The sequence below is a fragment of the Hippopotamus amphibius genome, chromosome 5 (genome assembly GCF_030028045.1).
Source record: "Hippopotamus amphibius kiboko isolate mHipAmp2 chromosome 5, mHipAmp2.hap2, whole genome shotgun sequence".
NCBI lineage: Eukaryota > Metazoa > Chordata > Mammalia > Artiodactyla > Hippopotamidae > Hippopotamus > Hippopotamus amphibius.
Window position 1 is genome coordinate 86,255,419 of NC_080190.1, and position 24,446 is coordinate 86,279,864.

Below are 24,446 nucleotides of genomic sequence, written 5' to 3' on the forward strand. Positions count from 1 at the left end.
CCAGGAGTGGGATTGCTGGGTCATATGATAGTTCTATTTTTAGTTTTTCAAGGAACCTCCATACTGTTCTCCATAGTGGCTGTATCAGTTTACATCCCACCAACAGTGCAAGAGTGTTCCCTTTTCTCCACACCCTCTCCAGCATTTATTGTTTGTAGATTTTCTGATGATACCTATTCTAACTGGTGTGAGGTGATACCTCATTGTAGTTTTGATTTGCATTTCTCTAATAATTAGTGATGTTGAACAGCTTTTCATGTGCCTCTTGGCCATCTGTATGTCTTCTTTGGAGAAATGCCTATTCAGGTCTTCCACCCATTTTTTTGATTGGGTTGTTTGTTTGTTTGTTTGTTTGATATTGAACTGTATGAACTGTTTATATATTTTGGAGATTAATCCTTTGTCCCTTGATTCATTTGGAAATATTTTCTCCCATTGTGAGAGTTGTCTTTTCATCTTGTTTATAGTTTCCTTTGTCATGCAAAAGCTTTTAAATTTCATGAGGTCCCATTTGATTATTTTTGTTTTTATTTCCATTACTCTAGGAAGTGGGTCAAAAAAATCTTGCTGTGTTTTATGTCAAAGAGTGTTCTTCCTATGTTTTCCTCTAAGAGTTTTGTAGTGTCTGGCCTTACATTTAGGTCTTTACTCCATTTTGAGTTTATTTTTTGTGTTTGGTGTTAGGGAGTGTTCTAATTTCATTTTTTAATATGTAGCTGTCCAGTTTTCCCAGCACCACTATTGAAGAGGCTGTCTTGTCTTCACTGAGTATTGTTGCCTCCTTTGTCATAGATTAGTTGACCATAGGTGCATGGGTTTACCTTTGGGCTTTCTATCCTCTTTCATTGATCTATATTTCTGTTTTTATGCCAGTCCATACTGTCTTGATTACTGTAGCTTTGTAGTATAGTCTGAAGTCAGGGTGTCCGATTCCTCCAGCCCTGTTTTTGTTTGTTTGTTTGGTTGGTTTTTGTTCTTAAGATTGCTTTGGCTATTTGGGGTCTTTTGTGTCTCCATACAAATTTTAGGATTATTTTTTTCTAGTTCTGTAAAAAATGCCATTGGTAATTTGATAGAGATTGCATTGAATCTGTAGATTGCTTTGAGTAGCATAGTCATTTTCACAATTTAAATATAAAATAAGATGCAGTTTTGATAGCTGCTTCAATATTAAAAATAAGAAGATTCTGGGACTTCCCTGGTGGTCTAGTGGTTAAGACTCTGTGCTCCCAATGCAGGGGGCACAGGTTCAACCCCTAGCTGGGGAATTAAGATCCCACATGCTGCAAGCCGTGGTGTAAATAAAGAAATAAATTTTTAAAGAAAAGAAAAAAAAAGAAGATCCTGAACTCCAGTATTCACAGCCATGTTATTTACAATAGCCAATAACATAAGCAATTCAAGTGTCCATCAACAGATGAATGGATAAGGAAGATTTGGTATGTATATATATATGTGTACTATATACCACCTATAATGGGATATTACTCAGCCATAAAAAGAATGAAAGTCTTCTGTGTACAAAAAATTGGATGGACCTAGAAAGTATTATGCTTAATGAAACAAGTCAGACAAAGAAAGATACATGCAATGTGTCATCACCTATGTGTGAAATCTAAAAATTAAAACAAATGAATGTATATAACAAGACAGAAACAGACTGACAGATATAAAGAACAAGCTAGTGGATTCCAGTGGGGAGAAGAAAGGAAAGAGGGGCAAGAAAGGGGAGGGGATTAAGAGATACAAACCGCTATGTATAAAATGGATAAGCAACAAGGATATATTGCACAGCACAGGGAAATATAGCCATTACTTTGTAATAACTTTAGATGGAATATAATCTATAAAAACATTGAATCACAATGTTGCATACCTGAGACTAATTTACTGCTATAAATCAATTATACTTCAATTTAAAAAATGCAGAAGATATCAAAATATAGCTAGGGTTTTAGAAGAAGTGAGTATTTTGTTGAGAAACTAATTAAATATGTATGTTTACTATCTTATGCACAATGGAATTGTTATAATGGGACTGATTATTAATAACAGGAAATATTCTCTCTGGTCTCCATAAGCACCTTTTTAAAAACTGCATTACTTCTTCAGCATCATTAAATTTTTTGGTGTTTTACACTTTGTACTTTCCTTTTAATACCTATTTTCATGTTAAAATGTAAAGCTTATCAGACAATTATTTTCAAGTATGCCGTAATCAATCAATACAAACAATTTTTCTTTGTGTGTCCAATCTTATTAAATCTAAATGTTCCTAAGTAGAAAAATGCACATAATGAATGACTATAAATAGTAATAAACATAATTACTTGTGTTTAATGTTATTTTTGAATTTGCCATTAAGAATATCTCTAAACCAATTAATCATCATCCAATTTTTAAACAAATCATGCTTTCTTATTGTTTTTATTTTATCATTATCAATGTACTCACAAAAAAACAACAAATTCTTTTAATTTTCACAAGCATTGATAATTCAAACAATTATTTAAAACAAGGGGTACATTAAAACTACTGAGCTACAAACTTAACCAGGAACTAGGTTCCTACTCTAATAGTCCGTTCTTCATTCATTGTTTTAAAATACATATTGAGGATTTCCTTTTGTGAGGCACCATGCTTGGCAACATGCAGAATAAAATAACGAGTCTTAAGGTCTTTGCCGTTACAGGCTAAGAGGAGAAACATACCCAAATAATAACAACAAAATACAGAGTGATTCAGTTACAACACAGTAAACATTAGAAATTCCACCACAAGCAAAAGATGATTAAGCATGGAAAAAATAATCAGTATTTAACAATACGTGACTATAGAACAATTCATTTAACACTAAAACCCTACAATGCATAATTTATTATTATTACATTATAAAAGATATTAAATGCCTTGAAATCACTTCATCATAGCAAATGTAAATACAAGACTAGGCTTTGGAATGAGATGCACTTTTGATTTTGTCTTTGTCAACTGTGTGAACCGTTGCAAGTGAATATCTTTAAAGATTAACTTTTTAAAAATTGAAAAATGGATAATATGTATTTTAGAGTGGTCTTATGAGAATTAAAGAAAACAATATATAAGCCCCTCATCCTACTGCCTGAGCCAGAGTAACCACTCAGGAAATTAGATATTGTTATTACTATTCCTGTTACTAGTAATAATTAAACATAATGCAATCTCAGGCCATAGAACTCTGGAGAAGATAGAGTTTACCTGCATAGCTCAAGGCATAAGAATGTCAATTTTTTATTAATATGGATTATATAACTATACAGTGCTGATGCAATTTAATGCTCAAGAAAGAAGTAACTTTTATATATTTCGTGAAATGCATTATTAATCTTTTGAAACATGGTGGTGACCATCAATATTTTTTGTCACTCTCTATTTTGAAATATTGGCAGGTTGACTTTAAATTTGCCTTCCCTATATACTACCATAGCACTCCCACCCCTGGGGATGTTTCTATCTCTTATATTGGGGGAGAGAAACTAATTTATATTCTTTCTTTATGTTCTGCCTGTCTATGCAATACTACTCATTTGAGAAACTATTTTTTGCATTTTAGTGGCCAAGTAAAATCAACCATAGCTCTGTAAAACTCCCTTCCTTGCAGATCTTTCCACCCCTCCTCTCAAAATTTTTCAATAATCATCTAAAGGGTTTTTTCAAACATTCAGTCTTAGTTATTTTTATATTTCTGTGGAAGGAGAATATTTCTGCTAGTAATAAATGAATCTAACGTGGAGTTTCTCTACATGCCCTGCTGCATATAAAGCATCTCAATTTCCAAGGCAAGGGAGATAAGAAAGACAAAAAAGAAAGAGAAGCATAGAAAGGAGAAAGTGACTGCTGATCACCTGCTCTTAACCTTGTTTTTTCTTCTAAACTAAGAGCAGTCAGATTACTCTTTAATGCATTGCAGCATCACTAAAAGAGCATCCATTCCTTCTATTAAGAGGTTCTCCTGACAAAACACTTTATCCCAAACCTATTAGAAAAATTTATTTAAAGGACTATTACATGAATATTTTAGAAAAGGAGATCAAATGTCCTATCCTTTCATCTGAAAGGATTGCCTTTTTGATCTATCAGAGGTAAAGGAATAGTTGAACTTAATTATCTCTGCAGATAGGTTAATATCACAAGTTTGTTTATATCTTTTCTCCTCCTCCCCCTCCCCCTCCCCTTCCTTCTTCCTCTTCCTCCTCTTCCCCTTCCTCTTCCCCCTCCTCCTCCTCCTCCTCTTCTTCTTCTTCTTCTTCTTCTTCTTCTTCTTCTTCTTCTTCTTCTTCTTCTTCTTCTTCTTCTTCTTCTTCTTCTCCTCCTTCTTCCTCTCCTCCTCCTCCTTCTCCTACAACCATGACAAGCCTTGGAGACAATCAAATCTGTAGTGTAATCTGACTTTACTATTCTAATCATTATGATACCTCAAGAGCTTGCCTAAAATTCTAGTTCAGATAAATGCCTTGCTAATAAAATAGTTGTGGTGAAAATTTTACAAACATGTTGCTTCAAGATTAAGAATAAAAAGTGTTTTTCTTCTCACACATTATGACCTCTATTCAAATGAAATATCTGAAAAGAGTAAAACTGACTGTTATCAGATTTTTGATAGAATGATCCAAGGATTGAATGCTATTTTTAGAAACATCAATAAATGTAATCTTCTAGCAACAATAAATCATTAACGTGGACAAGCATTCTTTTCTTTCTTTTGTTACTTTTCTATAACCATACAAAAGTCCCTTTCATTTTTAGTTGCTGAGTGAGAAATTTCTTAAAGAAATATCACATCTCCCTTACCCACAGTGGTGAAAAATATATTTTTTTCTCATTAATGATATTTTCACAGCATGTTTATTAAATTCAGCATGTAAAACAAATAAAATGAAAACATTAATTCAGTAAATCTCAGGTAAGAGTGACAATAATTTAAAAGTCAAGTAATGAAACACATCTAAAATAATACCTTCTTTAACTTACAGACTCAAAAATATTTTGTGAGCATGTTATTGACTGATATTGTAACACCCAGTGGGGTGTAAGGATGAATTAGATATAGCTCAGACTGAAGTAACTGACAGGTGAGAACAACATGAAAATAACTCAAAGAGTTACAGGTGCTCTGATGAAAGTATCTAGAGTGTAGTATATTAAACAAGGGGGTGGAAATCAGGAAAAAGCATACTCTAGGAGAATGGACAAAAAACAGTTATGAAGGCCACACCCCAGAGACACAGTCCCACTAAGGCTGACTTAATCAGGTTACAGGACACTCCCACCCCACCTCCTCCACAAACTGCCAGCCCACCAGCAAACCTCCAGCACAGAAATAGTGAACTAAAGCCTAATGATATACAAGGTACAGACTTTGCAGAGCAGTAAAAGTGGAATCCATGAAACCAACAGGAGAGCCAAAAAAAAGACCACAGAAAACATTGAAATCTCTGGCACCTATAGCTATGTCAACAGCAAACACTGGCAGATGCCTAGCCAGATTAATATAAATCTGCCTCACATTGGAGGCCTACTTACCTGATTACCTTTTGACTGTGCTCTTTAAACTAGGATTCACAATCTGCAAACTATATATCTACCTTTGCCAGGTGTGTTTCTCATAGGTTGTGCCAATAGAGCACCAGCTGGAGATTAGAAAACAGGAGAGGGAAGAAAGGACCTGCTCCTTCACATTTACCAGCTGTTTCTGTGAGCTTGTCCCAGTAGGAGAGATTGGTTCCAGTTAGATTCTTACACTGAGCACTTTCAGAACCAGTTTCAGAAGTACCAGAGGATGGGTAACACCTTATCAATAGGCCCACAGGTTTCTACTTCTGAGCTCCTGAATTATCAGCAGAAATCTGAGTTTCTGCTCTGCATTGGCTTCCCCCAGACACCTCTGTTCTGATAATCCTAAATATTTCCCACTGCATTACCTCAATATAGACTTTTTGCTGTATTAGATCAACAAGATATCTCATACCTAATTTCCTTTGTGGTGCATCTAGTGTAGTTTATATTTTTCTGACTGTGCCTTGACTGATAGATTTTCTAAAAATTGAGAAGAGCAACAACCCAACAGAGCTACAGAGAGATATGAACAAACAAGTCATAGAAAAGGAAACGCAAATGATGCTTAAACAAATACAAAAAAAAATTGCCATTAATAGCAAGGCAATATAACCAATATTACTATTAGCTGAAATTCCTTATTTAGCAGATCATTAAAAATCTGAAATTTTGAAAATATATATTATATACATGAGGCTGTGAATCAATAACAACCTTAGGTATTTCTGGTAAAAATGCAAACTGTAACAACCTCTTTGGAGAGGAGCTTGGCATTTTCTAGCAGAGTTATCTGAGAATTAATCGTTTGATCATGGAATCCTACTTCTAGCAATCAATTCCAAAATTACTGTGGCACGAATATGAAAAGACTGATGAACAAAAACGTTCTCTGCAACTCTACTGGTAATGGTAAAAATCTTGAAAAATACCCACACAGCCATAGGAAAACAATTGAATAGATATGATGTATCCATGCAATATATCATTATATAGCTACTAAAAGGAAAAAAGAAGGCCACTAAACACTGCTATACATTATTTCCAGGATACATTGCCCCAAAAAAGCAAAACAATATATTCAGAAGACTGCCTATGTGAACTCTAGTGTAAAAAAATGTTATACATAGATATATGCATGTAAATTTATGTTGTCTGAAAAGAACAATGAAGACATAACCAAAACTAAATGAATAAACCAAATGCATATGTATAGGAGCAGAGACAAAAAAGGGATAAGAGGAACTTTTTTCAGTGTAACCAGTTGTATGTATAAATTTTATTCTAAACCATGCTAGTTTTACATAGTTAAAAAAGACACAATTATATCCAAAAGGAAAACAAAGCAACTGTATCTCCCATTGTGGCCAAACCACTCACAATTATATTGATGATATTAAGAGTATTTTGATTGTAAATATTAAGTAGGATATAGCCTATGAAAAAAATGGCAAAAACCTTAAACTGTATTGAGTAGTTGTGTTCTTAGTAATAATTTTGGTGTCATTATTTAAAAACTACCAAGTATTACATGTGTGCCTATAATATGGGTGTGTATAAGTAAAAGAATTTAAAAAGATTACATAATGAGTCACCCAGTCTTAAATCTGAATAGCAAATGTCAGTATGAACTCCTGATGCATGTTTCTAACAAACATCGTTTGTTTTACCTATTTCTGTCACTGAAAAACACAAGAAGCAATTAATGATTTAGTCACAATAAGCCACACCAGCACCAAGGCTGTGATCTTTAACATTTTCCACCAAAAGGAATGGAGACTGCTTGGGGGAAGAAATGGCTGGTTACAAATCTGGAACAGGAAATACAAAAACAAGCCTGCCAGAGAGCAGGGGTCTACCAAGACTACTAAGGTAAAGGGTTAAATGGACTTAGACAACCATCAACAGTGGCTGCAACCCAGCACTGGTTGAAAGCCTGATGGAGAACATTATAACGGTCAGAGAAAGTTGGCAATACCTCAATCCATTCATAAATGGTGACATCGTTAAAAATAAGATAGCCAGACGTTGCTTTGGGGTGAGGAGTAATAGAGAGTATATTGCGTCACTTATGCAGTATTTTCCAGAAGACTTAAAACTGAGCTTAATCAACACTTGATCCAAATACCATGTTACAAGAAATGCTAGGGAAAAAGAAACACGTTAAAGTACATCATAAGAATGTGATAAGTTCAAAACATGGGGATACTGTTGTCGACTAAAAAAAATGCACAACATGAGAGTTGTGAGTTGAGTTTATTTGGGGCAAAATGAGGACTGCAGCCCAGGATACAGTATCCCAGATAGCTCTGAGAAACTGTTCCAAGGAGGCAGGGGGGAAAATTTAGTATAGAGTAATTTTGGTGAAGGAGGAGTACATCAATCAAACACATATTTTTGTAGGGGGGTTCTGCTAGTCACGAGGAGCAGACGTCACCATGTAGGGATTTAGTGCTTTTCTAGATATGAGGAAATGCAAGGGTTGGGCTCATGAAATCAGCTCCTGAAAACATCTAACTATCTGAAGACTTGTTCTGCCCATTTTCCAAAGCACAGAGTGTGTCATTCCTGGTCTCCACCCTGAATTCCCTTCAGGGGATGTTGAAGGTCAAGAGCTACAGCAGCACGTGTATTTCAATCATTGTAGTAGAGGTAGATGGCAAATGCCCATGGCAAGTGCCAATTTATAGTTGACACTGTTGAGAGATATTTCCAATAAGTGTATGTATAAAACAGTCAATCATGAAAATGTATGTATATATATATGTATGTATTATACATATGTATACATTACATGTGTATATATGAGTATCTAATATATGTATATATGTATGTATTATATATTCATACATATAAACTATGCATTGTTTATACAGCATATGGTTTTTATACCTAATAATAAAATTCTTCATAGAAATAATAAACACCAATTTACTACATCATTACTCCTGAGAAGAGAGAAAAATCTTATCAGGGAGGATTATTCACTGAAATTTACTTATATATTAATTGCTGTCTTGAGAAAAATTATATCTGAATATTATCTATCCCCAATTTTAGGATTCAGGAGAGAGAAGTATTCTGTGTGTTACTCTCTGAGCTTTTTCGTGTGTTGTGGTATATTTAAAGCTTAGGGATGCAAGTGACTTTGGATCAATATGCCCAAAACTATGTAAATTAGCTAATATGAGATTTCTAATTTTGCAACTGTAGAATTTCCCCAACCCCACAGGGCTTCTTATCCAAGCTTCTAGATTCTGTTAACATCAACCCTTACCTTGGTTCTCCCAGGTTTAGAAATAATAGCTGCTTCTTATACTTATTATTTATGTTTTGCATAGATGCTTTTATAGTTCTCTAATATGTTTAACAAATTATTTATATTAAATCTTATCTGTTGGCTGAAACACTTGTGTGGTTTGTTTTCCTCACTGGATCCAGGGACACAGTGTTGATAACAATAAGACTCTATAATCAAAAGATTGTTACATGGGTTAAAAGTGATATAATAAATATCAAATACTCAGAAAGGTCCCTGGCACAGAGTAAATAATGTAAATGTATTTGATTTTTTTTTTAATCTTCATTTTTTTTTATTTTTTATTTTTTTTTTTTTATGGAGGAGAAAGAAAGAGTGGCTTTATTTCTTTGCCGGACAAAGGGGGAACACAGTAGGCTAGCACCTCAAGATCTGTGCCTCCTTCACTGGGGAATAGGGAGATGTTACATATAATCTGGGGTAGTGGTCAGAGGTATGTAACAAGGATCAAGGCAGTAACAGTCTTGCATTTGTTTTTCTTTTGCAAAATTTCAAAGGGGTGGGGTTGCTGACAGGATTAGGGTGTGTGCAGGGTCTTTGGTGGTCTGGTGTCTTCTAATCTCAAGTTTCTCTGGCCCCTTTAATCTTGCCTCAGGTGGTTTCATGACTGTTTCTCTCTTGATTAGCAACTGTGTGATCTGCCCTTTGTAACTCAGGGAAGGTCATGGGGGCTGAAGTCTTGCCTAAAAGAAATGGGGGACAAACAAAGAAAGAAAAAAGCCACCATGCCCAGGAGTCCCACAGTGCCCTGGTCTACATCAACCCCTCCTTTTCTTTGATACATCTCAATCTTGAGGAGAACAAATGCTGGATGAAAAAAGGGAACAATCATTTTGGACAGAGATGTTAATCATAAACTCAGCAGATGAACCCAGACAAAACTCAGATCAGGACTTGAACCCACGAGACTGGGACTCAAATCTGGCCAAAACCCAAGATCTTCCAACTGAGATCACACACCTGGTTTCAGGACTTCATGAAGCTTGGGCTCTTGATGTCTCATCACATAAATAATTCAGTGAGAGACAAAGTGAGAGGTAAGAAGTTTATTTAGAGATTTATTTAGAGAGAAACACACTCCACAGACAGAGTGTGGGCCAGCTCAGAGTGTGAGAAAGGCACCAGGGTATGGGGGTTGTCAGTTTTTGTAAGGTTGGGTAATTTCATAGGCTAATGAGTGGGTGGATTATTCCAGTATTGGGCCATGGCTCACTTCTTGATCCTCCTGGTCAGCCTTGGAACTGTCATGGTGCCTGGAAGTCAACTTGTCCACCATCTTGGACCCATTTAGTTCTAATCAGTTTATGTTATGCCCTTGGGCTATGTTATTTTTTCAAAGGCTGTGCCCTGCCCCTTTCCCTCCTGTTTCAGGGGGACTCAATTTTTAACCCCATTTTGGCTTTATCTTTCCTCAAATATTTCAGGGAACAGGGTGACAACTGTTTAACTACTTCATGCTGAGATGGGTTGTAGTCCTGCCTAAATTTGGGGGGATAGATATCAAATTGGAAATATCTGCATTTCACTTACCAGATCTGAGTTTAACGTGATTAAGATCTTGATCTCTTGTTCCACCACTTTGGTGCAACAGACCCAGTTAGAGGTAAGAGAAGTGATAGCTAGAACCTTAGTAGATGGAATAGATTTCATTTCCTTAAGAATTCAGGAGAATAAGTCTGAAGCCCAGTCTGGGACCAATATTTCAGAGAGACTTTTCATAGCCAGTTGTTCCCAAACCATTCCCTACATGGGAAAAACCCATTAAGGCAATCCTGAAGACCCAGATACAGGAAGATGACCACATGCCTAGCAGTTAGAATTAATGAAAGAAGCAGCATATGAATAAGGTATGAAAAAATATAAGAAAACAGAACTTTCATTTCATTTGTCAGAACTAATACTTAGTTTCCCAAAGGGTGAGATGTCTGTTTCTCTGGAATCTTCATGCTAGCTGTAGGCAGGCTTGGTTGGTCAGTCTCTGGTAATCTTCTTGCTCTGGTGAGATATACCCACGATTTTACTCCATCCAGCTTTAGAAAGGTCTGAGTAGTAAGAAGAATGTCATAGGAACACTTCCATCTTTTTCTTCTTCAAGTTGCTACTCAGGTCATTACTCTTTTTCACATTTGCAGTAGCATGTGGTCTCCTGCTTTGAAGGGATGTAAGAGAGCTTCCAGGTGAGGGGGAGACCTGTAGAACACAAACTCATGCATAGCAGTTAACAACTGTCCAATCTGTTGAATATACTGTTTAACTTTTTTTATCTCCTGTGTTAGAAATATTTCTCTTTTTACTCATAGGAGCTACGAGTGGGCTACTGTATATAATTTCATAAGGGCTCGATAAGGGCTCAATCCTAGCCAACTTCTAAGGGCTGAAGTATGTTTTGATCTGCCTCTCCAAATATTTTGATTAAAATAGAAAGACTACAAGTAAATAGTATAGGGGAGAAAAATTTGCTACCCCGAAATGTGTCTCTTTGGCATGAGGATTAATTTGGGCTGATTATTTTTAAGTCCTGAAAGACTCAAGAAGAACCTTTGACCTTCCCCATAAAGAACCTTTGACCTGCCTAAAAGAATGTAGATAGAGGACCTGTCCCAGGAAGGGAGCTGTCATCATAGATAACCACAGTGTGAACTAGGCCTGAAGACAGGGAGGAACTTACCAAAATGTTTGTTAAAATTCCTCTCTGTGTCACTTTGTTTCTGCAGGAACCAGCAAATATTTGTTTACCAAACATTACTTTTCCATCTCCATCTCCTCTCTCCTCTTTGAAGTTCTATACCCCTACCCCCAAATCCTCTTGTCTGTAGCTGATGATGGTATTTAAAGTGAGGGTTTCAGCTGTTCTGGTGAGTTAGCTTCTCATGTATACACGTCATTCAACTTTTATTTTCTCCTGTTAATCTGTCTCATGTCAATCTAATTATTAGACCAGCCAGAAGAACCTAGAAGGGTAGAGGAAATTTTCTTTTTCCCCAACAACAGAAATTTCCAAATATTATTTGTAAACTATTAACACTGAATTGCATATTCTTTTTGATTCAGGTATTACTATGGAGCATGTTGATATGATTTTCTTATTAGAAGAAATTTGCTTTACTATGTAATAGGTTAGATATGGCAATTAAATAGACTAATAAAACTAATACAAAAGATTGCCAGAATTTTTTCTGATTGATCAGTTTGATTGCATTAATTAATTTCTATGTGTGTGCTGACCTGTTGTTTAGGTAGTGTGTACATAAAATCATTGTTTATTGTATTAAGTAATATTTTTTAGTGTTCTGATAAAAAATAATTTCAATACCAACAAATTTATGACTTGTTTATTTGAAATATTACAATATATGTAAAAATTTAAATATATTAAATTTATTAAGGCAGTTTCTGGCCTTGGGTGGCCTCAGCCCACAGTGGCTTGCAGCAGGGTTTCAGTTTCTAGCCAGTGACTGAGGTCAGGTTGAGACAGTGAGAGCACCGAATCCTAGTCACTAGACCAGTGGTCAGTGACAAGGCCCTGGCCCTATGGCTTTACAGAAAAGAATTACCACAAAGGTGCAAAGTAGTGAAACAAGTAAAGTATTTATTAGAAAAAAAAAGTGTAGAGTACATGTGGATAGACACATAGGCAGACTCAGAGAATGAGTTGTGCCCTCGGGGCAGTTTGAATTACTTTTATGGGGCATTTCTTCTGTGTTTCCTTCGACAAATCATTTTGACTTGCCTGGTTCAGAATCCGTATTTGGTGTATCTCAGGATTATCCCATGTGTGTGTGCACATCTCTTAGCCAAGATAGATTCCACCAAAGAGGCCTATGGGTAGGTTTAGTCACTTGGCATCACTCCCTTTTTGACCTCCAAGGAATCTTTCTGCCCATGTGTAGTCAGGGTAGATCTCCTGACTTTGGAATGAGGAATATGTGGCCTCTTATCTTCTACCTGGGCAGGGACCAGCCTTATCTATCAACTGTCCTGTTATTCCCCTCTTGGAGTATTGGTCCACAGGGAATGAACTCCAAACTCTGACCATTTGCCCTGGGGGCCCAGCTGTCTCCTGCCTCATTTCTACTTTATGTAGATTAATTTGAATCCATTGAAAAGCCAAAGTTTACTAGCATTTATCCAAATAAATTAAAAATGCTGCTATTTTAGCTTCTGCACAGCAAAGGAAACCATAAAAGAAATGAAAAAACAACCTATAGAATGGGAGAAAATATTTGCAAACAATGCAACCAACAAGGGACTAATTTCCAAAATATACAAATAGCTCATACAACTCAACAACAAAAAAACAATCAAATCAAAAAATGGGCAGAAGACCTAAATAGACATTCTTCCAAAGAATAAATACACATGGCCAAAGGGCACATGAAAAGATACTCAACTTTGCTAATTATTAGAAAAATGCAAATCAAAATTACAATGATGTACCACCTCACATCAGTCAGAATGGCCATCATTAAAATGCTACAAATAACAAATGCTGGAGAGGGTGTGGAGAAAAGGGAACCCTCCTACACTGTTGGTGGGAATATAAATTGGGAGAACTTATGGAGTTCTCTCACTATGGAGAGCAGTAGGGAGGTTCCTCAGAAAACTAAAAATGGAATTACCATATGATCCAGCGATCCCACTCCTGGGCATATATCCAGATGAAACTCTAATCCAAAAGGATACGTGCACCCATATTTTCATAGCAGCTCTATCCCCAATAACTAAGACATGGAAACAACCTAAATGTTCATTGATAGATGAATGGATAAACAAGATGAGGTACATATATACAGTAGAATACTACTCAGCCATAAAGAAGAATGAAATGATGCCATTTGCAGCAACATGGATGCAACTAGAGATTGTCGTGCTGATTCAGAAAGAGAAAGACAAATACCATGTAATATCACTTCTAAGTGGAATCTAAAATATGATGTGAATGAACATATGTAGGAAAGAGAAACAGACTCACAGACACAGAGAACAGACTTGTGGTTGCCAAGGGGGAGGGGGTTGAGGGAGGCATGGAGTGGGAGGTTGGGGTAGCAGATGTAAGTTTTATATATGGAATAGATAAACAACAAGGTCCTACTGTATAGCACAGAGAACTATATTCAGTATCTTATGATAAACCATAGTGGAAAAGAATATTAAAAAAGTATATATGTATAACTGAATCCCTTTGTTGTACAGCAGAAATTAACAGTACATTGTAAATCAACTATACATCAATCCAAAAAATGTGCTGCTATTTTAAAGTTTTTCATATGTGTTGTATTTTGCAGTTTCAACTAAAAAACTGAAAAAGCAGAATGTGACAGCTGTGAGTTTCATTTTTATTTGGGGACTTACTGAGGGCTATAGCCCAGGAGAGTACTTCTCAGATAGCCCTGAGGAACCACGCGGAAGAGGGGAGGGGGAGGTCAGTGTACATGTGATATTGGCAAAGGAGTGCATGCAATCAAGTGCACAGCTCAAGAGAAGGTCACTGCTAATTATGAGGAGATGTCTCTGTCGATGATTTTAGTGCTTTTCTAGGTGTGATAAGATGCGAGAAATAGGATTCGTAGATTTTCTTCTGAAAACATCTGAGGCCTGTTCTTTCAAATTTTTCCAGGGCGCACTCACTGGAATGTAAGTTTCATGAAGTCAGGGACTTTGTCTCTTTTATCGACTAATGTACTTACACCCAGCACAGTTCCTGATGCTTGGGAGGTGTCAGCAAACTATTAGTAGATGAATGAATGTTTCCCACTCTGGCATTTCAGTGCCTTCCAGCCATTGAGTCAGCCTCCAAAGGCATGCTTGATAAGTAAGCATGCACTTTGCAAACCCAGCTGGGGCAGTCCACGTGAATCCCCTCCACTTATAACATCTGAAACTAAAAATAAGAAGGAAACTTCCAACCAATTACTAACCAGGAGACAATCCAAACTGAATTTCAAAAACATAAAGCATTAAAATTCTTTTTAATATTAGGAATTCCTTTCATAATAGGAATTCCTATTTCTTTCATACTAAATAGTATGTGGAATCCTAATATGGAAAGCTGATCTGATTGTAATGAGAATGTGAAGCCAGGAACCACAAAAACTCTCTTCCTTGTAATACCCGGGTTGTATATCACTAGCAACTGAAGAAATACAGCCTGAATACCATGCTGTTTTGAGTTCGTGATTCTACTTAATAAGCAATATTCTGGCATATAGCTATGAAATACTTCATTAAATAAACACACACACACAGATTGAATATAATATCTGAGATGTCTTATATGACCGTTAGAAAACACTATTAGATAATCCTGTCTATTGAAGATGATCTGTGACTATGATAGACGGGTTCTATATTGGCTTCCAAAACCAGTGAAAGCAATAAATAAAAAGACAAGCTCTTTACTAATATTATACTCACTCATTAACCCTCCAAAAACTTGTCCTGTCTTCAGAGTAAACATACACAATTGTGTCAAATACTCATTCATTTTGGTAACACTACAATTGAACAATGTGTATCTTAAAAAATTTTAGAATTGGATATAATATCTATGATATATTATAATCTGTTCAGAGTAAACCTGTAATTCCCAGAAGTAATCAAGATCCTAGAATTTTCTAAATAAACTCCAAGACTTCAACAGTTTTAGGAAAATTAAGAATGCTCAACATACTTTCACTTGAACCAAAAGTAAAATAGTGCTATGATCAGTGATTTTCTTAAAAAAAAACTTGTAATCAATATTTTATTTGATTCCTTATGTCTAATTAATATTTCTGAAAATGCTGAACTACTAAAAATAACATTAAAAACGATGCTTTGTGAATAATTTGACTATTTCTATCAAATATGTCAAAGGGCTTTGTAAATTCACTTCTGACGATCAATATTTCTGAAATTGTGCTGACTGGACAAAGAAATTTATATTTAAAAGTACACAATCAATAGCCTAACTCACATAAAGTAGAGAAAGCCATTCTCCTTAGTGACATAATCATCAAACGTAATTTATTAAGGCTTTTCTGAGTTTGACTCTGAGCAATTGAGTAGACAGGTGTACTCTTTCAAATGCTCAAGACCACAAATTGAGGTTCAAAGCATTGATTCCAAAAAAACATATAATGCAGTGCATATGGGACATGGACTAATAAACACACTTGGAAATAAAAAGTTGTTGAAAAATTAAAGCCACACCTAAGTTAGTAATTAAAAATAGGGAACAATTTTTACCCAGTAAATCTCAAAAATTAGGTGAAATCAACAAATTTCTAACAAGAAATATACCTAACAGACTCCATATGGATTGCATTTTAAAATTAGGTCAGCTATCCTGGACATATGTCCAGAAAAGATAAAAACTCCAATTCAAAAAGATACATGCACCACAATGTTCATAACAGCACTCTTTACAGTAGCCAAGACATGGAAACCACCTAAAGGCCCATCAACAGATGACTGGTTTCAGAAGATGTGGCATATACATACATATATATACACATATACACACATATATAAAATAATGGATATAATGGATTAATTATAATGGATTATTACTCTGTCATAAAAATAATGAAATATTGTCATTTGCAGCCAAATGGATGGACCTAGAGATTATCACACTAAGTGGAGTAAGTCAGGCAGAGTAAGAAAATATTATATGATATCACTTATATATGGAATCTAAAAAATAATAGAAATGAATCTATATAAAAAACAGAAACAGAGTCACAGACACAGAAAATAACCTTATGGTTACCAAAGGGGAAAGAGAGGGGGTGGGGGACAAATTAGGAGTATGGGATGAACAGATACAAACTATTATATGTATAATAGACAAGCAAGAAGGATTTACTGTATAACACAGAGAACTATATTCAATATCTCATAATAACCTATAATGGAAAATAATCTGAAAAAAATATATGTGTATATAAAACTGAATCACTTTGCTATACACTTGAAATTAACACAATATTGTAAATCAGTTATACATCAATTAAAAAATGTGTTGGATCAAAATTAAATGAGGGTCCTGATGAATTTGCTATGTACTGACTGAAATTGTTTATTGAGTCATCTGTTATTGATTAGGTGCAGCTGAAGAGAAAACAGAATCAAGTAACATACCATGTAGGGCTATGTATTTAGTTGTGAATAAAAGCAGAAGAAACTGCAGATCTAATGTATTTCCTGGGCTGAGATGGTTGATGCCCACTCTGTCATCTGTGTTGACAGTGTGATCCTTAAGTGTATGACATAACCTGGAAACATCAGAAGCTGTCCATGAGACTCAAGAATCCTCTGCTATGTTATTACAATGCATCTGTGCTCTCTCCCTCCCATTTCCAAAAGCTACATAAATTTGGTGGTGAGTGAAGTCTAGAGTGTCCCCAAGATTTGAGATAAATCTAAACCCAACTTTTACTGATAGTACAAACTGTGTGAGAACTGATGAAGGAAATATCCTAAGTTTAGTAGAGGTCGCCTACAAAAAATAAAGTAAATGATACTTTTAATACTGAAGAACTAAAAGCTTTCACATCCAGGTTAAGTATTCAGATTAAGAAAGGACACTACCATTTTCTTTCAATATTTTACTTTAGGTACTAGCCAGTGCAATGAAAGGACAAAAAATATCCAGAATGAAAAAGAAGCTTTAATATTGTCATTTTTACAGATAATGAACTTATATACATAGAAATATCAAAATAATCTACATATAAAATATTAAATGCAACAAATGGATTTAGCAAGTTTACTGAAACTAAGATCCATGTCCAAAAATAAATATGCTTCTATTCTCCATTAGAAAACAATTAGAAAGTGAACATTTAAAAATGTATATCATTTACAGGCACATCGAACATGAACTATGTGGGAAGAAACATAAAACATAAAATAAAAAATAGTGAGAAAAACTAAAGTCATTCTAAATAAATAAAGCAAAGTATATGCATCTAAATTGAATGTTTCAGTATTGTAGAAATATCAATTCTCCTCAAATTGATTTAAGGATTCAGTATGATCCCAATCAAAATTCTAGCAGAATTTGTACAAATTTGTAAACTAATTATGATTCTTGCTATTAAAATTCAAAGGGCCAAATTCAGCCTCAAGTATAATTAAAGAAAAGTTTAAAAGCTGAGGACGTATTTTACCAGATGTTTTAATTTATTATAAGTCTTAATTAGTATAGTGTAATATTGCTACAAATATAGACAAATCAAACTATGGAACTTAATAGAGATTCAAAAACACAGCTGTGCATATATAGACACTAGGTTTTATTTTTGACTGCATGACAGTGAAAAGCAGTACGGAAATGATAGTCCTTTTGATAAATATTGCTGGGTCAATTGGGTAACTATGTGGAAAGAATAAAATTTAGCTTTGGGATAACACCATCTTCCAGATTCAAGACTGGCAAATTTTTTTTTACAGGGCAAGATAGCAAATATTTTATGCTTTGAGATCAAGTTCCATCTGTGGGTATTATACAGGCTCTTATATAGCCATTTAAAATGTAACCCTCTGAAAATGTAAAAACTGTTTTTAACTTATGGGACACACACACAGAGCTAGGCAACTGGCCACATCTGGCCCTTAAGTTGAGTTTGATGACAAATTATTATGAACAGACACCTCTGTATAAAAATGGCCAAAGGCTTTAGTAGCCACACTGTAAAAGTTATCTGTTTTCTCAATCTCATGAGGAATCAGAGAAATGAAAATGATTGAAGGAGATTCTATTACACACTGCCCAAATAGGCAGACATTAAAATTACCTACCATGTCACATGTTGGGGTACAGGTGGAACAACTGGAAATTTTTCACATGAGTAGAATTGCAAAGTAATAAAATTTGAGAAAATGCTTTACATTTCTATTTAATTTGGTTACATGCACACTTAATTTTATCATAGTCATGTATCCAATGGATATGCACACATTTGATGCAACGTATATGTGCAAGGATGTGTGTAGCAACATTATTTGTAATTGGCAAAATCTAGGAAAAGCTCAACTGTCTACCTACAATAGAAAAGATAAATAATTTAACAGGTTGATGGGCTACTATAGAGCAATGAAAGTGAACAAACTGCTGCTGACCACAAAGATGGATTTCACAAACATCATATTGAGCAAAAGTCTGAGAAATGTATTCTGCAGTGCAAAAATTTGTAGGGGACAGTTTGAACGCTGTGTGCCAGTGTACCATACCCCAGAGTAGGAAAGCTCTTCATACTCACTTATATAGTTCGGTAAGTTAGTCAGACAATAGGGAGATAAAAATATGAACATCAGTTAAAGCCATATCTTAAGTATCCATTGTGCTTTGTAACACTCTGAAAAGTGTAAATCAAAAACACATTTCCGTTAGAAATAAAGTGCTTTTTTATGTAAATGATTCAATAGCGATTTTTTTGAACAATGAAGTTTAAAATTTTGCTCCAAGAATCAACTAAATACTTTGTAGACTTAGATCTATAAAACTTGCTGTGAAAGGAATAAACAGCATGTTAATTCTGATAGCCATTTATACCCAGATGCAAAAGTTTGCAAACACTAGGGAACCCAACAAACTAATAAAAAGAGATGAAAAGAAATTAGAAACACAGTGAGGAATAACCAAGTTAAGGATGCACATTGAAAAAGAAAGGTAATGTAACAAAACAATTTTAATATGATATTTGTAAATGGCAAGGAACTTAATTATTGATACCAGTGATATAATGGAATAAATGAATTAACAATTCAGTTAAATGGCACTTGTCTAATCTACAGGAAATATACCAAATATCTGATATAATTATACTCCTTGTAAGAATTATTTTAGTAAGAATTAATTTATTTTAACAATTAAATGGCAATTAATTTAATAAGAATTAGTTGATACACATGCTACTTTGAAAGAAGTACTGTGTTTTAGTTTTTTATAATATTGGGCCAAACATCCTTGATGCAACATTTCCCAGCTCCCTGTAAGACACCATGAAGACCCACATCAAGTCCAGAAAATGACCAAAACTCATATGCCCACCTAAAAGTGGCCACCTACCACCCATATTCATAACTGTAGAATAATGTTTAATAACTGCAAGAGCTAGATAAAACAACATTAAAAACAAGCAAACAACAAACAGTGAAAGACATCTCGGCCAGTTTATGTTTTCAATTTTTAAAAATTGAAGTATAGTTGATTTATAGTGTTCAAAGTGATTTATACATTCAAAGTGATTCAAAGTGATATATATACATATATATTCAGATATATATGTGTATATATATATACACATACATATTCCTATATATATGTGTGTGTGTATGTATATATATATATATGAATCAGATCTTTTTCATATTCTTTTCCATTATAGGATATTATTGGGTTGGCCAAAAGTTTTGTTTGATTTTTTCCGTAAGATGGCTCTAGTAGCACTTAGTTGTCTTTAACTTCATTTGAAACAATTTTGTTAGATTGTATGTGACAGCTGTCATATTAACGTACATTTTAAAAAAGACGTCAAAATTGGTGAATTTTTGTATAGCCATTTTAACATTGAAGATGGAAGGGAAAAAGGAACATCTTCTGCATATTATGCTTTATTATTCCAAGAAAGGTAAAAATGCAACTGAAACACACAAAAAAAGATTTGTGCAGTGTATGGAGAAGGTGCTGTGACGGATCGAACATGTCAAAAGTGGTTTGTGACATTTCATGCTGGAGATTTCTCACTGGAAAATGCTCCTTGGTTGGGTAGACTAGTTAAAGTTGATATCGACGTAATTTGAGAACAATCAACATTATATCACATGGGAGATAGCCGACATACTCAAAATATCCAAATCAAGCATTGAAAATCATTTGCACCAGCTTGGTTATGTTAACCTCTTTGATGTTTGGGTTCCACATAAGTTAAGTGAAAAACACCATCTTGACTGTATTTCCACATGCAATTCTCTACTTAAATGTAGTGAAAACATCTATTTTTAAAACAAATTGTGACAGGTAATGAAAAGTGGATATTGCACAACAATGTGGAATGGAAGTGATCTTGGGGTAAGTGAAATGAACCACCAGCAATTACACCATAGGCCAATCTTTATCCAAAGAAGGTGATGTTGTGTATATGGTGGGATTGAAAATGAGTCCTTTTTCATGAGCTCCTTCCAGAAAACCAAACGATTAATTCCAACAAGTACTTCTCCCAATTAGACCAAATGAAAGCAGCACTCAATAAAAAGCATCTGGAATTAGTCAACAGGAAACATATAATCTTCCATCAGGATAATGCAAGACCACATGTTTCTTTGATGATCAGGCAAAATCTGTTAAAGCTTGGCTGGGAAGTTCTGATTCATCCATATTCACCAGATATTGCACTTTTGAATTTCCATTTATTTCAGTCTTTACAAAATTCTTTTAATGGAAAAAATTTCAATTCCATGGAAGACTGTAAAAAGTACCTGGAACAGTTCTTTGCTCAAAAAGATGAAAAGTTTTGGGAAGATGGAATTATGAAGTTGCCTGAAAAATGGCAGAAGGTAGTGGAACAAAAGGGTGAATATGTTGTTCAATAAAGTTCTTGGTGAAAATGAAAAATATGTCTTTTACTGAAGGCACCTTTTGGCCAATCCACTACAAGATCTTGAATAATGCAGTTCCCTAATAAGTAGGTTCTTATTGTTTATCTGTTTTATATATAGCAGTGTGTATCTGTTAATCCCAAATTCTCAATTTATGCCTCCCCCCTTTCCCCTTTGGAAAGCATAAGTTCGTTTTCTATGTCTGTGAATCTATTCCTGTTTTGTAAATAAGTTCATTTATATCATTTTAGATTTCAGACATAAGTGATATTATATGATATTTGTCTTTCTCTGTCTGACTTACTTCACTTAGTATGATAATCTCAAGGTCCACCCATGTTGCTGCAAATGGCATTTCATTCTTTTAGTGGCTGAATAATATTCCATTGTGTATATATACCACACCTTCTTTATCCATTCTTCTGTTAATGGACATTTAGGTTGCTTCCATGTCTTGACTATTGTAAATAGTGCTGCTATAAACAATGGGGTGCATGTTTCTTTCTGAATTAGAATTATTGTATTTTCTGGATATATGCCCAGGAGTGGGATTGCTAGATCATATGGTAGCTCTATTTTTAGTTTTTTAAGGAACCTCCAAATTGTTTTCCATAGTGGCTGCACCAATTTTCATTCCCACCAACAGTGTAGAGGGTTCCCTTTTCTCCACACCCTCTCCAGCATTTATGGTTTCTAGATTTTTTGATGATGGCCATTCTGACTGGTGTGAGGTGATACTTCATTGTGGTTTTGATTTGCATTTCTCTAATGATTAGTGATGGTGAGCATCTTTTCATGTGTTTGTTGCCCATCTGTATGTCTTCTTTGGAGAAATGTCTACTTAGGTCTTCTGCCCATTTTTGATTGAGTTTTTGTTTTTGTTTTTCATTTTGATTGGTATAAGCTGTTTGTATATTTTGAAAATTAATCTTTTTTCAGTTGCATAATTTGCAAAGATTTCCTCCCATCCCACAGGTTGTATTTTCATTTTGTTTATAGTTTCCTTTAGTGTGCAAAAGCTTTTAAATTTACTTAGGTCCCATTTGTTTCTTTTTGCTTTTGTTTCCTTTCGTCTAGAAGACAGACCCCCAAAAATATTGCTCAAATTTATGTCAAACCGTGTTCTGCCTATGTTCTCCTCTAGGAATTTTATAGTATCCAGTCTTACATTTAGGTCTCTAATCCGTTTTTAGTTTATTTTTGTGTATGATGTTAAAGAATGCCCACTCACCACTTTTATTCAACATAGTTTGGAAGTCCTAGGCACAGAGATCAGAGAAGAAAAAGAAATAAAAGCAATCCAAATTGAAAAGGAAGAAGTAAAACTGTCACTATTTGCAGATGACATGATACTATATATCAAAAATCCCAAACACACTCCAGAAAACTACTAGTGCTCATCAAATTATTCAGTACAGTTGCAGGATACAAAATTTATATACAGAAATTTGTTGCATTTCTATATACTAACAACAAAATATAGACAGAGAAATTAAGGAAACAATCTCATGCACCATCACATCAAAAAGAATAAAATACCTAGGAATAAACCTACCTAAGGAGGCAAAAGACCTGTACTCTGAAAACTGTTAGATGATGATGAAAGAAATTGAAGAAAACACAAACGGAAAGAGATACTGTGTTTTAGACTGGGAGACTCAATACTGTTAAAAGGACCATACTACAGATTCAATGCAATCCCTACTAAATTACCAATAGCTGGAACAAAAATGTTTAAATTTGTATGGAAATACAAAAGACCCCAAATAGCTAAAACAATCGAGAAAGAAGAATGGAGCTGGAGGAATCATAGTCCCTGACTTCAGACTATACTACAAAGTTACAGTAATCAAAACAGTATAGTATGAGCACAAAAACAGAAACATAGATCAATGGAACAGGAGAGAAAGTCCAGAAATAAATCCATGCACTTATGGCCAATTAATCTATAGCAAAGGAAGCAAGTGGAGAAAAGATAGTCCCTTCAATAAGTGGTGCTGGGAAAAATGGACAACTATATGTGATCAATTTTTAAATACAGTGAAATAAATTATTCTGTTTACAAGCATCACAACATAAAAGAAAAGTAACAATAAAAAGTTCCTATGAGAAGAAAAAAATCTTAATAATAAATGTCTAAATATCATCAATATGTAAATATGATGCTAATTAATTCAAAAATTTTAATGTGGTGAATTTTTTGTAGAATGTAGAAATTACTAAGTTTTTTTCTATTAAAAGAGAGGGACTGTTAGACAGTAGCTCTAGAGAGATTATTTTTTCCAGAATATATATTTTTTCAGTTTTGTTTGACATTTTTAAGTATAAGATAAGCTTAAATTATTTTTCTAATAATAAAATATATCAAATGATAAACAAATAAGCTTATAAATTAATTCTCACATACAAATTTTATAGCAGGCCTTAAATATAAATTCTCTTTGACTTGGTTAATACACATATAAAAAGCCATTTGTTATTGTACCCGTATGTTCATTTTGACAATGCCTTCAGTAGTAAAAGTACTGGAAACTATCTAGACATATCTCAATACTAAAATTTTTTTTTCAAATTAGGATGAAATGTAAACAGATATTGTGAAATATTCTAAAGATATATTGCACAGATCAGGCAGGCTATATCACAATATTCAAAATATAAACACCATATTTACATTAAATATCTATTTTTATGTATGTGCTTATAAAAGTCCATGTAGCTTACATAAGAAAAATTTAATACTGAAAATTTCTGGATATTTGAAGAAATAAGAACAATTGCATATTTTCCTCTTTTGTATTATCTATTATTTTATCATAAGCAAACATTAAATGTATAATTAATAACAATAGTAAGTAATTGTCCCATTGTTTTTTGTCTTTGTTATCAAATTTGGCTTTGATAAAATGATTTGAGTAGCTCAGTTCTATTCCTTCTCTTATTAAAAGTG